Source organism: Gorilla gorilla, chromosome 9 (genome assembly GCF_029281585.2).
Source record: "Gorilla gorilla gorilla isolate KB3781 chromosome 9, NHGRI_mGorGor1-v2.1_pri, whole genome shotgun sequence".
Classification (NCBI taxonomy): domain Eukaryota; kingdom Metazoa; phylum Chordata; class Mammalia; order Primates; family Hominidae; genus Gorilla; species Gorilla gorilla.
In genome coordinates, this window is record NC_073233.2 from 68,724,150 (window position 1) to 68,740,364 (window position 16,215).

Below are 16,215 nucleotides of genomic sequence, written 5' to 3' on the forward strand. Positions count from 1 at the left end.
TTTTTTCTTTCAGTTTCATTTCTCGCCAGGATTCCACTTTTGCTTTACCCTCTTCCAACCAAACTCCACGCCTCCACCCGAGGCGCCACGGATAGAAAGAAGTGGAAAGCCCACCTGCATCATTTGGTCACACTCAGCCATTTCACAGATGCAGAGACAGACCCAGTGGGGCTAGGGCAGGAAGGTGGAGAAAGACTGGTTCCTGGTAACTGAACTAGGGGTGAAGCCCTGCCCCGGGCTCCTGAGTGGCAGGGAAATTCACGGCGCAATTCGGATTGCACAGAGGCTGCTGTGAGGAAGGAAGTGGGGCACTTTCAACAAGCCTGCGGGCCATAGAGGACCACAAGTGAGTCGGGATTGAGAGGGACACCGACCTCAGACTAAATCAGAGTCAGCCTCAGAACTCCTAAGCACCAGCCCCACCCTGACCTAGGAGCCCGGGGGATCTGGCCTCTGCTCTCCTCTGATCTCATCTCAGCCCCATGTTCACTCAAGTCCAGCCAGCCAGCCTCCCAGGTTCCCCTTCCATGCTAAGCTCCTCCCTGCCTCAGGGCCTTTGTCTTTGCTGACCCTTCTGCCATAACTGCTCTCCCTCCATATCCTTGCATGGCTGGCTGCTTCTCTTTATTGAGGTTTCAGCATATATGTCTCCTTTGTAGGGACCTTCCCTGATTTTCCCATCTAAGTAGTTGCCTACTGGATTCTCAGCATCCCCCATCACATTGTCTTGTTTTAATGTCTTCAGAGCACATATTACTTGTTCAGTTAGCACCAGTAGAATAGGCCCTCCATCAGATCAGAGACCTTTTCTAACTCTTCACTGTTTTATTCTCAGTGGCTTCCCAGTACTTGGCAAATAGTAGGTGCTCGATAAGTATTGCCTGAATCAATGAATGGAAAGAGTGTCCCAAGGCAAAATTTGTAAGAATAATAATATCAGGAAAGCTAAAGCTAAATAAACGGAGTCTCACAAAAGCTATAGATACCAGCAGAAAAAGCGCTATAGATACCAGCAAAAAAGCGAGGGATTTTTTGTTGTTGTTGTTGTTTGTTTGTATGTTTGTTTTGAGACGAAGTCTTGCTCTGTTGCCCAGGCTGCCGTGCAGTGGCACAATCTCGGCTCACTGCAACCTCTGCTTCCTGAGTTCAAGCAGTTCTCCTGCCTCAGCCTTCTGAGTAGCTGGGATTACAAGTGCGTGCCATCATGCCTGGCTAATTTTTGTATTTTCAGTAGAGATGGGATTTCACCATGTTGGTCAGGCTAGTCTCAAACTCCTGACCTCATGATCCACCCGCTTCGGCCTCCCAAAGTCCTGGGATTACAGTTGTGAGCCACTGTAAGTTTTTAACATGTTAGAGAAGCCAGGCCAAGAGGATGGTGAGAAAGCAGAGCCCTCCATCCCAGGTCTTCCTGCAGTCACTGCAGTCAGGACCATGTGCTCTCGTGAGGTGGGCAGAGCCTGGAGGAGAGAAGAGGAGGCTTCAATGGAGCTGCGCCATCCCTCAACTTGGAGGAAGCTTAGGTCATCAGCTGTGACGGTATGGTGACGAAGTTCAGATCACATCAGATCCAGCTCCTTCCTCTCTTGGCAAGATCACTAGGCTGGCAGATGAGCTCAGACTCAGCCCAGAGAGCTGAGAGAGTGCTGGCCTGCCGTCAGTGATGTTCAGCGGGTGGTAGATGAAGGGAAAGGCTTCTAAAAGCAGTGTGGCCTGCAGAGAAAAACCCAGGAGAGGAAAGTAGCAAAGAAAAGAGGAGTGCAGCATCTTTTTTTTTTTGAGACAGAGTCACACTCTGTTGGCCAGCCTGGAGTGCAGTGGCACGATCTCGGCTCACTGCAACCTCTGCCTCCCAGGCTCAAGCAATTCTCCTGCCTCAGCCTCCTGAGTAGCTGGGATTACAGGCGTGTGCCACCACGCCCGGCTAATTTTTGTATTTTTTAGTGGAGATGGGGTTTCACCATGTCAGCCAGGCTGGTCTCAAATGCCTGACCTCAGGTAATCCACCCGCCTTGGCCTTCAAAAGTGCTGGGATTACAGGCGTGAGCTACCGCACCCAGCCCAGGGTCTTTCTTACTGCCCAGCCTCCATCTCCAAGGTACCGGGGGCCAGGTGCTGGGCTGGTTCACTGGGGAAAGTCCTGGGGACACATTTAGCTGGGGAGAAGGTAGGGGTGACTTGCCTCTTGCAGATAGGGGAAGTAATGTTCCAAAAGCGGACGTGACTGTCACCCAGGGCACGAGTCACAACACTGATGACCAGTGGGAGGGAGCTGGAGAGCAGAATCTTAGAACTGAGGAGCCCCAGAGCTGGTGGGCCCTGGCCGTGACCCACAGGCCTATGTGGTTTGGCTCTGATAGTGTTTAGTTACATGGTGTTTAGTTTTTGTTGTAGCTTCTGTTATTGTTTCTCTTTTTATTTTTTTTATTTTTATCTTTTTTTGAGATGGAGTCTCACTGTGTCGCCCAGGCTGGAGGCTGGAGTGCAGTGGGGTGACCTTGGCTCACTGCAACCTCCGAATCCTGGGTTCAAGAGATTCTCATGCCTCAGCCTCCCGAGTAGCTGGGACTACAGGTGCCCGCCACCATGCCCAGCTAATTTTTGTATTTTTAATAGAGAAGGGGTTTCGCCATGGTGGCCAGGCTGGCCTCAAACTCCTGACCTCAAGTGATCCACCTACCTTGGCCTCCCAGAGTGCTGGGATTACAGGCATGAGCCACCGTGCCCGGCCATATTGTTTTTTAATTTTAAAACGTTTTTGAAGTTTTAGTTATCTCCTTAAAAATTCAGAAGTATTGGCCGGGCACGGTGGCTCATGCCTGTAATCCCAGCACTTTGGGAGGCCGAGGTGGGTGGATCGCCTGAGGTCGGGAGTTCGAGACCAGCCTGACCAACATGGAGAAACCCCATCTCTACTAAAAACACAAAATTAGCCGGGCGTGGTGGCACAGGCCTGTAATCCCAGCTACTCAGGAGGCTAAGGCAAGAGAATCGCTTGAACCCAGGAGGCGGAGGTTGCAGTGAGCCCAGATCGCACCATTGCACTCCAGCCTGGATGACAAGAGCGAAACTCTATCTCAAAAAAAAAAAAAAAATCAGAAGTATTAGCATGAAGATCCGGACTTTTGGCTACTCCTGAAATTGCAGAGGATCTGGCATCTCTGGGCCTGCGTGCTCACAGAGAGCCAAGGGCAGCAACGCTGTCTGGTGCGGTGACATGCTGAAGTGTCCCTGCAGATGCCTTGGTTGGAGGCTGGTGAAAATGAGCCTTTTAACCTGTGCATCTAGCACAGCTACTGTTGAGTGTGAGAAGCACAGGGGCTGTATCATCAGCGAGCGTTCTTAGAGAGATCACAATGAGGATGTTAGGTGAAGTGGCTTCTCGAGTCTCCTAGATTCTCCTGATGGCACTCTGCCAGGGCAGGGTGAGAGACGTCAGATTTTAGGAAGTTCAAAAGTAGGACTTGACTAACCACTTAGGCCCCCAGCTCTACCTTTTAAAACCCAGCACAATTACTTTATGTGGTTGAAAAAAATGAAGCAATGAAACCTTGATCCAACTTTCACTTTCCAGGTACAATTTCTTAGTAATGCACTGGCACCATCCTGCTGTGTTGCCCACAGGTTTTATAGTTCACAGGTGAGCATCAAATACACACAGACTCATCAAGACTCTGCAAGGAGGACCAAGAGGTGGCCCCTGCAGTTAAGGCAAGGTTATCCCCCAGAACTAGCCAAGGTCTGCCTCACACCTGCAGAACAATTTAGATTTCTCTTATACCTGGCCAACCTACTGTCTACACCTGTAGGGTGATCCTGGGCTTGACAATAGGTGAAAATTAAAAAACTGAGCCACCTGGATAAAAGCATAATAGCCACAGATTGAGGAGAGGCAAAGTAGAGGGAAGGACAGTGACAGTCTGGGGAATTTTTGGACTGCTATGCAGGCATTCATCCACAGCAGCTTCTTATGCTGCAGTGACCAATCCCAACATCCTGCTCACTCCAGGGTGGTCAGTCCCAGCATGCCCTGGTGTGTAGCAGGTGCACCAGGAATTGCAGGTAACCTACTGCTGAATTGTCCACAGATCATTCCCATTCCCAATGGAGACACGTGGCTGCCCATGGAATATCATTTACTTGTGGCAGGACAAGGTTGAGAACTGATGTTTGGCCCCATCCCCATGACTACAAGGACAGCCAGGTGCCTTGAAAGGAGTAGGACAGAGCAGACACCTTTCCAAGCCGATGGGGCCAGAATGAATCAGCAGCACATTCCCAGGGCCACAGCTTAGGATGAGACATAGACTGTGGACTGGCTTGTGGAAGGCGATGGCCCCCAGTGGGGAGGATGACAGTATAGGATACACCCTCATATTGTCTTCCCTGTCCCTTAGCACCCAGGAGGAGTGAGGCCATCCACAGACTGGGATCTGGAGGGGGAGGCAACATTTTGCCAAAGATAGTTTTTTCTTCTTATATCATTTTATTAAGTGTTCATTCTCACCCACCTTTTAGAAAACGGATTGCAGTCATGCCTGCCCCCTGTTGCAGATATCCCCAAGGGTCCTGCCCCTAAGTTCCATTGATGTTGCCTGGCCATTCTGTTTTGTGTCCACCCATCTCTCTCTCACCCCCACAACACTGCCCCTGTTTGGGCAGCCAGCATTCCGTTCCTGGACCACTGCAGTAGGACCTTTCGGTTCACGTTCAGCACTGAAGCCAGCATGCTTGAAACCGTGAAAGGGCACCCTCTGGTTCTGGATTCTCCAGGACAAAGTCTCAACTTCTTTGTCCAACTTTGCAGGCCCTCCAGGATTAACCCCTTCTGGACCAACTCCCAAGTTCATCTCTGACTGCTCTCTCTCCATGTCTCCTGCTCCCACCCTGCCTTCAGCCACAGTCAGCTTCCAGCTGCCTTTCATCTGGAACTTGGCACATGCTACTCCTCTAGCCTAGAACTTTCTATGACTCATGAATACTGATCCCTCAGGACTTGACCCAGATGTCACCTCTTCTGAGTAGTCTCCCCTGATTTTTCAAGGCTGGGATCCTGGGTTAGTCTGTTCTTGCATGGCTGTAAAGAAATACTTGAGGCTGAGTAATTATAAAGAAAAGAGGTGCTGGGCGTGGTGACTCATGCCTGTGATCTCAGCACTTTGGGAGGCTGAAGCGGGTAGATCACTAGGTCAGGAGTTCACAACCAGCCTGGCCAACATGGTGAAACCCCATCTCTACTAAAAATACAAAAACTAGCCGGGTGTGGTGGCGGGCACCTGTAATCCCAGCTACTCAGGAGACTGAGGCAGGAGAACTGCTTGAACCTGGGAGGTGGAAGTTACAGTGAGCCAAGACTGTGCTACTGCACTCCAGCCTGGGAGACAGAGCAAAACTCTGTCTCAAAAAAAAAAAAAAAAAAAGAAGAAGAAAAAGAAAAGAGGTTTAATTGGCTCATGGTTCTGCAGGCAGCACAAGAAGCACAGTGCCAGCATCTGCTTCTGGTGAGGCCTCAGGAAGCTTGCAATCATGATGGAAGGCAAAGGGGAGCCAGCATGTCACATGGCGACAAGGAGAACAAGAGAGAGAAGGGGGAGACCCCAGAGTCTTTTAAACAACCAGATCTCCCATAAACTAACAGAGCAAGAACTCCCTATTACCATAAGGGATGGGGATGGTGATAAGCCATTCATAAGGATCTGCCACAATGATCCAATCACCTCCTGTCATACCCCACCTCCAAAACTAGAGATTACATTTCAGCATGAGATTGGGGGGACAAACATCCAGCCTATATCAGTTCTCCCTCATCATCCCTCGCGGCAACTCATGTCACACAAGCCTGCTTACTTGCCTGTTTCTCCCACTGGACTGGTGACTTTTTGAAGACAGGGTTTGTGTTTTCTTCCTCTCTGTTTCAGTGCCTGGCACCATGCCTGGTACCTAGAAGTCACATCCTCTCCAAGGGAATACTCTGGAGTTGGGTCACCAGAGAAAGGGCCCTGGTTTGACCTCTTAAGAGCTGTGTGATCTTCAGCAATAACTTAACCTCTTCAGTTTCTTTATCTGAGAAATGGAGGAGAAAAATTATACTTAACATAGAGGGGTTTTGGTGAGTATCAAAAAGAGATAATAACCCAGCATGGTGGCTGGCATAGAGTAAGGGCTCAAGAAATGTCTGTACCTGCCAGGTGTGGTGGCTCATGCCTATAACCCCAGGGCTTTGGGAGATCAAGGCGGGAGGATTGCTTGAGCCCAGGAGATCGAGATTGGCCTGGGCAACATGGCAACACTCCAACTCAGGCCTGGTGCGGTGCGGTGGCTCACGCCTGTAATCCCAGCACTTTGGGAGGCCGAAGAGGGTGGATCACCTGAGGTCAGGAGTTCGAGACCAGTCTGACAAATATGGTGAAACCCTGTCTCTACTAAAAATACAAAAATTAGCCGGGTGTGGTGGCATGTATCTGTAATCCCAGCTACTGGGGAGGCTGAGACAGTAGAATCGCTTGAATCCAGGAGGTGGAGGTTGCAGTGAGCTGAGATTGTGCCACTGCACTCCAGCCTGGGTGACAGAACGAGACTCCATCTCAAAAAATAAGATAAAATAAAAACTCCATCTCTATAAAAAATTTAAAAATTAGCCAGGCAGGAGGCTGAGGTGGGAGGATCTCTTGAGCCTAGGTGGTCAAGGCTGCATTGAGCCATGATTGCACCATTGCATTTCAGCCTGGGTGACACAGCAAGACCCTGGAGACAGAGACAGAGAGAGAGAGAGAGAGAGAGAGAGGAAATATCTGCACCATTATTAACTAATAAATTGAGTAAATATTGAGAATGCTCACAATGTGCTGAGTGCTATTCAAGGTGCTGAGGACACAACAGTGAATGAAACAGACAAACATCTCTGCCCTTGGGATGGGAAAGAGACAACAAGCAAATAAATATGGGATAGAATAGATTTAATGTCACACGTAATAAAGGCGATAATGAAAAAGAGTTAGAGACAGGGATGACAGCAGTTGCTTTTCGGATAGTGTATACTATAATACTAATTTACTGTAAGTCAGAATTTCTCAACATCGACACCACTGGCACTCTGGACTAGATACTTCTTTGCTGTGGGGAGCTGTCCTGTGAACTGTAGCGTGTTCAACAGCGTTCCTGGCCTCTATTCACAGATGCTTGCTGCACTCCATCCCCCACAGTTGTGACAACCGAAAAATGTCTTAGACATTACCAAACATCCCCTGGGGGCAAAATTATTCCTGGCTGAAAACTGCTGCTACAAATAAATGTCTGCTGAATGGTGCCTCCCCCATGAAAGTATATGTCCACATCCTAATCCCTGAAACCTGTGAATATTACCTCGTAGGGTGAAATATTTGCTTAAATTAAAGATCTTGAAGAAAGGAGCTTATTCTTGACTATTGAGATGGACCCTAACAGCTGTCAGAAATGCCCTATGAAGTGACACAAGAGCTTTGGGAAAAAATTAAAATATCAAGTGCCTGAACAAGAGAAAGGCAGAGTGAGATTGGATAGACCCTCATAGAAGAGAAGCCACAAGCCAAGGGATCCCAGGGAACTCCCACTGCCACCAGGAGGTAAAAGAGGGCAGGAACAGATTCTCTCCTAGTGACTCTTGAGGGAAAGCAGCCCTGTCAGCACCTTCATTTTAGACTTCCAGCCTCCAGAATTGTGAGAGAAGACATTTCTGATGTTTTAAACCACCGTGTCTGTAGTAATTTGTTACAGCAGCCTAGAAAACTAATACAGAAGGGATGCATCATCAGTGCGGGTGGTTTCACCATCAAGAGCTATAATCCAAGATTCTCATGGGGTGTGGGGGCACCAAGGGGAAACTTCCCTTTTGCCCTGTGAAGGTTCACTGAAAAATCTCGGAGAAGAGGCAGATAAATAGGAGAAAAAGCATACAGATGTATTTAACGTGTGTACACGGGAGCCTACAGAGTGAATACCCAAAGAGACGAGGGAACTTGTCCACTTTGATGCTTAGGTTCAGCAAAGTGTGGACAGCCGTGTAGATACAGAATTGAACAAAAAGCGTATGATCTAATGCTCTACTGACTGAGCTATCCAGGCTCCCTAAGGGTATGATCTAATGCTAACGGACTGAGTGGGGAAACCTAGCAAGGCCCATCTGTCTAGATTCTTCTTGGCCTCTCTGTGCTGCATTCCTTCCTTCTGGGTGTAGGACAGGACTCTCGCTGGAATGGGAGTCTTACGACCTACATACAGTCAAACAAGGCCTGTCTGGCTAGATTCTTCTAGGTATCCTGGGTTCTAGATTCTTCTTGGTATCCCGGGTTCTAGATTCTTTTTGGCCTCTCTGTGCTGCATTCCTTCCTTCTGGGGGTAGGACGGGGCTCTCTCTGGAATGGGAGTCTTACAACCTACATAGAGTCAAACAAAGCCAAAACCAAGAAAATTTCTTTATGGCCAGTTTTTATACAGAAAGATGGAGGGAAACTTAGAGTAGAGTAATATAATTAGGTTTTATGGCTGACTTTGGGGGAAAAGGGTTCTGTTTCTACCTGCCTTGGTGAAGAGGGATTCCAGTTTCTATGGCTAATCTTGGGGGAGCATGGGACTGAGAGACTTGAGGGCAGAAGGTTAGAGAAAAATGGTTGCTTCTGAGGCTACTGTGGAGGACTTTATTTGGGGTATCGTTTTCTAAGCCTCAACAGGGAATTTAGGAAAGAGCCATTGACATGGATGCATTCTATGTGCAGATCACATGAAGCTAGAAGGGTTAGTCCAATTGGGCAATGGGTTCTGGACCACTGACAGGGGAGCTCTATATGAATGAAGTGGACAGATCTGAATATCAGGTCCCCCTCTTGGGAACCTAAGACCCAGCTGGAAAGGGCCAGAATGATGTGGCTTAGCAGCATCAAGACAAAAAAAATAGCCCTGGGATTTCTTCAACAACAGTAAGTTCAGGATGAGTCAACCTTTAGGCCACCCTAGGCTACAGCATGACAGTGGTTGTCAAGGTAGTGTGACTATAGGAGACTTTTTTCTTTTCCTAATTTTCCAGAATTCGTCTAATGTAGTTCAGAGGCTTTGATTGTTATAATAAAGGTTAAATTTGGTATCAGGGACCTCACTCTGCTAGACCCCAGGCTGATTACTTCCTTCATAGAGTGTTAGGTTCAGTGGACACCACACTTCAATGGAAACTGATCAGGCACCTTGGAATCCTATACGTAAGGGGGAACAGAGAGCTGGGCTGCCCCTTGAAGAGAGCTTACGTGTCTCAAGTAATGCTTAGGAGGAGAACTAGGTCGGATATTCAAGATGCTAAGTTTCAGCTCTGAGCACCATGGTTCTTCTCTCCCTTCTCAAAGTGAGGTTCATGAACCCCTAAGGATCCCTGAAACCCTTTCAGTGGTCCACGAGTTCAAAATTATTTGCATATAAACATAAAGATACAATTTGCCTTTTTCACTGACATAATTTGCCTGGAGCAAAAGCAATGATGAGTAAAACCACTTGTGCCTTCACATGAATCAAAGCCTTGGCTCCAGGCTGGGCACGGTGGCTCACGCCTGTAATCCCAACACTTTGGGAGGCTGTGGCAGGCAGATCACTTGAGGCCAGGAGTTTGAGATCAGTCTGGCCAACATGGCTAAACCCTGTCTCTACTAAATATACAAAAATTAGCCAGGCATGGTGGCACGTGCCTGTAGTCCCAGCTTCTCAGAAAGCTGAGGCAGGAGAATCATTAAAACCTGGGAGGTGGAGGTTTCAGTGAGCCAAGATCACGCCACTGCACTCCCGACTGGGCTACAGAGTGACACCTTGCCCAAAAAAAAAAAAAAAAAAAAAGCAGTGGCATCAAGCTGCAGTAGTAGCTGTTGGAGTTTTTCATCCTGATGCATTCAGAGGATGCGTTCTTTTATTTAAGAATGTCCTCAATGAAGCAGTTAAAATTATTAATATTATTAAAGCACATTCTTTATTCTATGTGACAAATAAGAAGTAAGCAAAAAGCACTCCTGCTGAATACTACAGTATGAAGGTAGCTCTGGGAAAAAAAGCACTTGTGCTATTTTTGGATTTGCCAGCTGAACTAGACGTTTTCCCCCATGGAACACCATTTTTACTTGAAACTATAGTTATTCAGACTTAAAAATTTGGCAGACAGTTGTTTGAAAATGAACAAAGTGAGCCTGTCACTTGAAAGAAAAAGACAGTATTTGTTGCCATTGATGAAATCAGAGCTTTTAAGTAAAAATTCAAATGTTAGAAAACCCATGTCATGATCTTGACATCTTCCCAATACTCAAAGTTTTCTGATGGGATCAGAGATTATATAAATGAATGTGATTTTCAATACTGTGTAACGAAATATGTCAACATTTGGAAGATCTGAATAACTTCTGCATCTGTGAACCAATATGTTCTACAATAACTGAGGCATGTTATTACAAAATCATGCCTGGATAAGAGATCCATTCAAAGTACAAGATAGAACAATGGATTTTAAAAATGGACTGTAGAACAGTATGTTCCACAATGACTGAGACATATTTTTACAAAATCATGCATGGATAAGAGATTCATTCAAAGTACAAGATAGAACAATGGACTTGAAAAATATATAAAAGGTCTTCGATATGATTTCAGATTTCACATTGGAGCTAACCTTTGGAAACTGTCACTTGCCAAATTTCTTTTCAATATCAGAAAAGAATATCTACAATTATTTTAAAAATCCTATTAAAATACTCCTCCTTTTATCTACTCCATATTGTGAGACCAGATTTTTTCCCATATACTTCAATCTAAATAACATATCTCCACAAATTAAATGAAGAAGCAGATATGAAAATCCAGGTGGCTTCTACAAAGCTGGATGTTCAAGACATTTGCAAAAATATAAAACAATAATATCCCAATAATTTTATTTTATTTTTTTAGATGGAACCTCGCTCTGTCACCTGGCTAGAGTGCACTGGCACCATCTCGGCTCACTGCAACTTCTGCAGCCTGGGTTCAAGCCATTCTCCTGCCTCAGCCTCCCAAGTAGGTGGGATTACAGGCACCCACCACCACACCTGGCTAATTTTTGTATTTTTAGTAGGGACAGGGTTTCACCATATTGGCCAGGCTGGTCTTGAACTCCTGACCTCAAGTGATTGGCTCCCCTCGACCTCCCAAATTGTTGGGATTACAGGAGTGAGCCACCATGCCCGGCCCCCAGTAATTTTGTGGGGTTTGGGATATACAGTAATTTTTCACAGAAAGTGTTATTTATATTGACATGTAATGAGTTTGTTGCTTATATTTTAAAATGTATTAAATAAATATTTTAAATGTCTCAGTTTTTTGTTTAAACTTTTTTAATTTTTAATTTTTATGGGTACATAGTAGGTGTGTGTATGTATATATATGTTTATGGAGTATGTGAGTTGTTGTTTTTTTTTTTTTTTTGAGACAGAGTCTCACTGTCACCCAGGCTGGAGTGCAGTGGCACTATTTTGGCTCACTGCAACCTCCACCTCCCAGGTTCAAGTGATTCTTCTGCCTCAGCCTCCCGAGTAGCTGGAATTACAGGTGCGCACTATTACGCCTGGATAATTTTTTTTTGTATTTTTAGTAGAGATGGGGTTTCGCCATGTCGGTCAGGCTTGTCTTGAACCCCTGAGCTTGGGCAATCCACCCACCTCGGCCTCCCAAAGTGCTGGGATTACAGGCATGAGCCACTGCCCCCCGGCCTACATGAGATATTTTGATACAAGTATATAATGTGTAATAATCACATCAGGGTAAATGGTGTGTCCATCACCTCAAGCATTTATCCTTTCTTTGTGTTAGAAACTATCCAATTATAAGCTTTTAGCTGTTTTAAAATGTACAATAAATTATTGTAGACTGTAGTTATCCTGTTGTGCTATCAAATACTAAATCTTATTCATTCTATATATTTTTGTACCCATTAACCATCCCCACTCCCCCATCCCCACTACCCTTCCCAGCCCCTGGTACCCATGATTGTACTCTCCATCTTACGGAGTTCTCAGTTTTAACTTTTAATACGATAAATATCAGTAGATATTACCCACATGAACAAAAGTTCTATGGGGTCCTCCATAATTTTTAAGAATATAAAGGGGTCTTCTGACCAAAAAAATTGAGAACTGCTGCCCTCTGTATGCTAAAAGGTAAGAAATAAGCTCCAAAAAGATTTTGGTGGCTGCCACATTGGGAAAGATTTTAAGGGTCCCAAGGTCTGGGGCATGTTGGGACATTATCTCTAGGGTAAAGAACAAGCCTTTGTAACTTGCATCCCCCATCAGTAAGAACAAGGCACAGCACAGGGTGGGTACTTCTGGATTTTAAAGCATCCTGGGGAATTCTGTCGGACCATTTATCATGTGACTTGAGGGGCTGCTAGTGCGGAGGGAGGCCCAGCACGAGAGAAGGCTCTGTGGCAGGCCCAGGCAATGGTGCAAGCTGCTGTGCCGCCCTACGACAATCGTGTTCAGTCATATCAGAGATGCCACATAGATAAGGATGCCATATGGAGTCTCTGGAAGGCTCCAAAAAAGAGAATTTTGCAGCACAAACCTCTAGGGTGCTGAACCAAAGCCATGGCTCCTGCAGCAGAGAAATGCTTGTCACTTGAAAATCATATCCTAGGGTGCTACTGGGCCCTGATAGAGACTTGTGCCTGAAGATGGGTCACCAGCAACTAGGGGACCACAAGACCCCATCACACACCAGGCTATAAGATCTGGGGAGAGGGGCAGCAGCTGTACAATTGCTTCAAACCCAAACAGAACCAGAAGGTACAAGTAAGTTACATGGACAGATGGCACCTGCCTCTTTTGCATCCATATTTCTCTCTGTCTCTCTTCTTTTCCTGAGACTGAGTCTCATTCTGTCGCCCAGGTTGGAGTGCAGTGGTGTGATCTCGGCTCACTGCAACCTCTGCCTCCCAGGTTCAAGCAATTCTCTGCCTCAGCCTCCCAAGTAGCTGGGATTACAGGTGCCTGCCACCACACCTGGCTAATTTTTTTTTTTTTTTGTATTTTTAGTAGAGACGGGGTTTCACCATCTTGCCCAGGCTGATCTCGAACTCCTGACCTCATGATCCACCCGCCTCGGCCTCCCAAAGTGCTGGGATGACAGGTGTGAGCCCCCACGCCCGGCCCCATATTTCTCTTTTAACTCACATCTATGGCCTTGAGAAAGCTCTTTCTGATAGAAGTGGAAAACTTCAGACCTGGTTCACAAATGGGGCAGCACAATCGGTTGTTACTAGCCAGAAATGGACAGAAGCTATACTATAGCCTCACTCAGAGGTGGCTCTGAAGAACAATGGTAAAGGGAAATACTGGCAGTAGGCAGAGATGGGATAGTACCTTTGGTCATTCGTGGACTGTATATGGAAACAAGTGGAGGTATGGATATACATGGACTCCTGGGCAGAGGTCTGGAAGGAACAAGACTGGAAAATCAGAGGCAAGGATATCTGGGGTAGAGGCATGTGGATGGACACGATGTATGTTAATGTCCAGTAGAGAAGCTCTACCACAGGGAGGCCTACGACTATCAAGAGGACATTAGCCAGCTTCTCTCCATTGGCCACATCAGTGCTGGTGCAATGGGTGGTAGGAATGGAGACCACACATGGACAGATAGTTATGAGAACCATTTCAGAAGTCTGAGATGGAATACTAGTTGTCCATAGTGTGGCCAAATCAATGAGGCATCCTTTTATTGACTTTCCTTCTTTTCCTATTTCTCTTCTCTTTGTTCCTCAACCTGTTCCCTCGGATCGCATTCCCAAATAACCTGTCTCAAACAAGCCCTTGTTCCAGGCTCCATTTGAGGGGGAAGAGGCTAAGTTAAGCTACTACCCATTTACAATTGTAACCCCTGTTCAGCACTCCTAGCCTCTCTTACACAGCTCTGTTTCTTTTTTTCCATATAACCTATTTATTATGTCTATTGTTGATTATGTTTCTCTCCCACTAAAATATAAGCTCTGTAAAAACAGGGATATTTGTCTGTTTTGGTCCGTGTAGTGTCCCCAGCACCTAGAACACAGATAAAGTTGTGTTGAATGAGTGACTAAGTGATTAGAGCTAATGTATGTACATTTAGATGCTAAATATTTAGAACATGGTAGAAAATTCTGGGCCTCAGGAAACACAAGGTTTGGCTGTAGCTGGTTTGGAGACTGTGGTCAGGACTGAGAAATTTCAGGATTCAAGAGACTAAGGAGTGGGTTTGGCTTGGCCCAGGAGCAGGGCTGGTCCAAAATTTAGAGTCTCATAGAACCAGAGCCCTTCCTGCCCGTGGTGCCATGTTTCAGCCAAAGCCTTTATGCTTCTACCACAACCCATCCGTGTGGTTAAGAGCCCAGGGTCTTCATCCAAACAGACCTGAGTTCAGAGCCTACCCCTACTACTTCTTAGTTGTGGGATCTTGAGCAAACTACCTCTCTAACTTCAGTGTCATTATCTGCAAGGCTGTGCTAAGGACACAATCTACTTGGTTGAGTTGTAGTGAGAACTGAGGGTTAAGGTTCCATGTAAAGTGTCTGGCACAATAGGAAGTGCTCACTAAGTACCCATCAGCATTAAGCTTTCCCATGTGCCACATAAGGGTGGCAGCCTTTCAGTTCTAGGTCCTCTCTTCCTTCTGGTGGGAGAGTCGGGCTTCCCTCAGTAATGTTGCTTATTCCAATGTGCTGGGTCAAGGTCAGGAGAGAGATACAGTCTGGATGAAAAACTCCTGAGTTCTCCACAGGGTGCAGAGCCACTGGGTGTCCCTTGCAAATTGAGTTCACAAGGTCCTGCTCCAACAGTTCTGAATAAAAATGAGCTCATTGATTTGGACACCCAGCTGGGTGCACCTTTCAGCTCCATTTTTGAAACTTCGAGTCTGTGAAACATGGGCTGCCTGGGGTGTATCATGTCAATCCAGCCCCAGCAACACTCACATCATGCTGTCTTGCCTCTACTTACCCTGTGTCCTGTCAAGAGCACCCTTCCCGCCACCCTACACCTGAGCTACCTGCTGAAACCTACCAACCCTTCTGTTTGTCCTATTCTCCCTTTCATTTCTTTCTTTTCATTTCCTGCCCTCTTTGGCTTTACAGCAGGCTTCTCTCCCCAACAAGTTCCATTTTATTGTTCAACTAGTTTAACATGCATGTTTAATTGAACAAGGTCAAAGCTAGTCAATATTTTGCCCTGCCACCAAATAATAGACCTTTCCCACTCTGATCACGCCTCACCAATTTGTTATTGTTTTATGGTTCTTTAGTTTTATCTCATTTTTTTTCTTTTTTTAATTTTTTTTTTTTGAGACAGAGTCTCGCTCTGTTGCCCAGGCTGGAGTGCAATGGTGCAGTCTTGGCTCGCTGCAACCTCCACCTCCCAGTTTCAAGCGATTCTCCTGCCTCAGCCTCCAGCATAGCTGGGACTACAGATGCGAGCCACCACGCCTGGCTAATTTTTGTATTTTTAGTAGAGATGGGGTTTAGCCATTTTGGCCAAGCTGTTCTCAAACTCATGACCTCAAGTGATCCAACCACCTCAGCCTCCCAAAGTGCTGGGATTACAGGCATGAGCCACCATGTCCAGCCTATTTCATTTTTTTCTAACTCCACAAAGTGGACATTTTTGTAATTATTTTATGCTATCAGTGCTTATTAAATCCACTTCTGTGTTTACATATTTCTTTGCTCACCACTCTTACTTGAATCTTAGACTTTTTTTTCTGAGATTATTTTTCTTGTTTTTGAAGAACATTCTTTAGAATTCCCTTAGGTGAGAGTCTGTGAGCTATAAATGCTCTCAATTTTCATCTGAAAATGTGTCTTTTAAACCTTATACTTGAAAGATAGTCAAGGTTGACAGTTATTTTTTTATTAGTACTTTGAGATGTTGTTCCATCGCCTTCTGGCTTTAGTTGTTGGTATTGACATATTAGCTGCCCATCTACTTCATCATTCATCCATCTTCTGTCTAGTGATCAGCAGTTTTGCTACCAAAAATGTTTGGTGTAGATTTCTTTTTATTTATCATGCTTGGGTTGGGGAAGCTTCCAGAATCTGCGGATTGTGTCTTTCATCAAGTCTAGAAATTTTCCATTTTCTTCTAGAACTCTAATTAAACATATTTAAATCCTTGTTCCTTGTCTATGTCTCTTAGCCTCTTTCATATTTTCCACCAC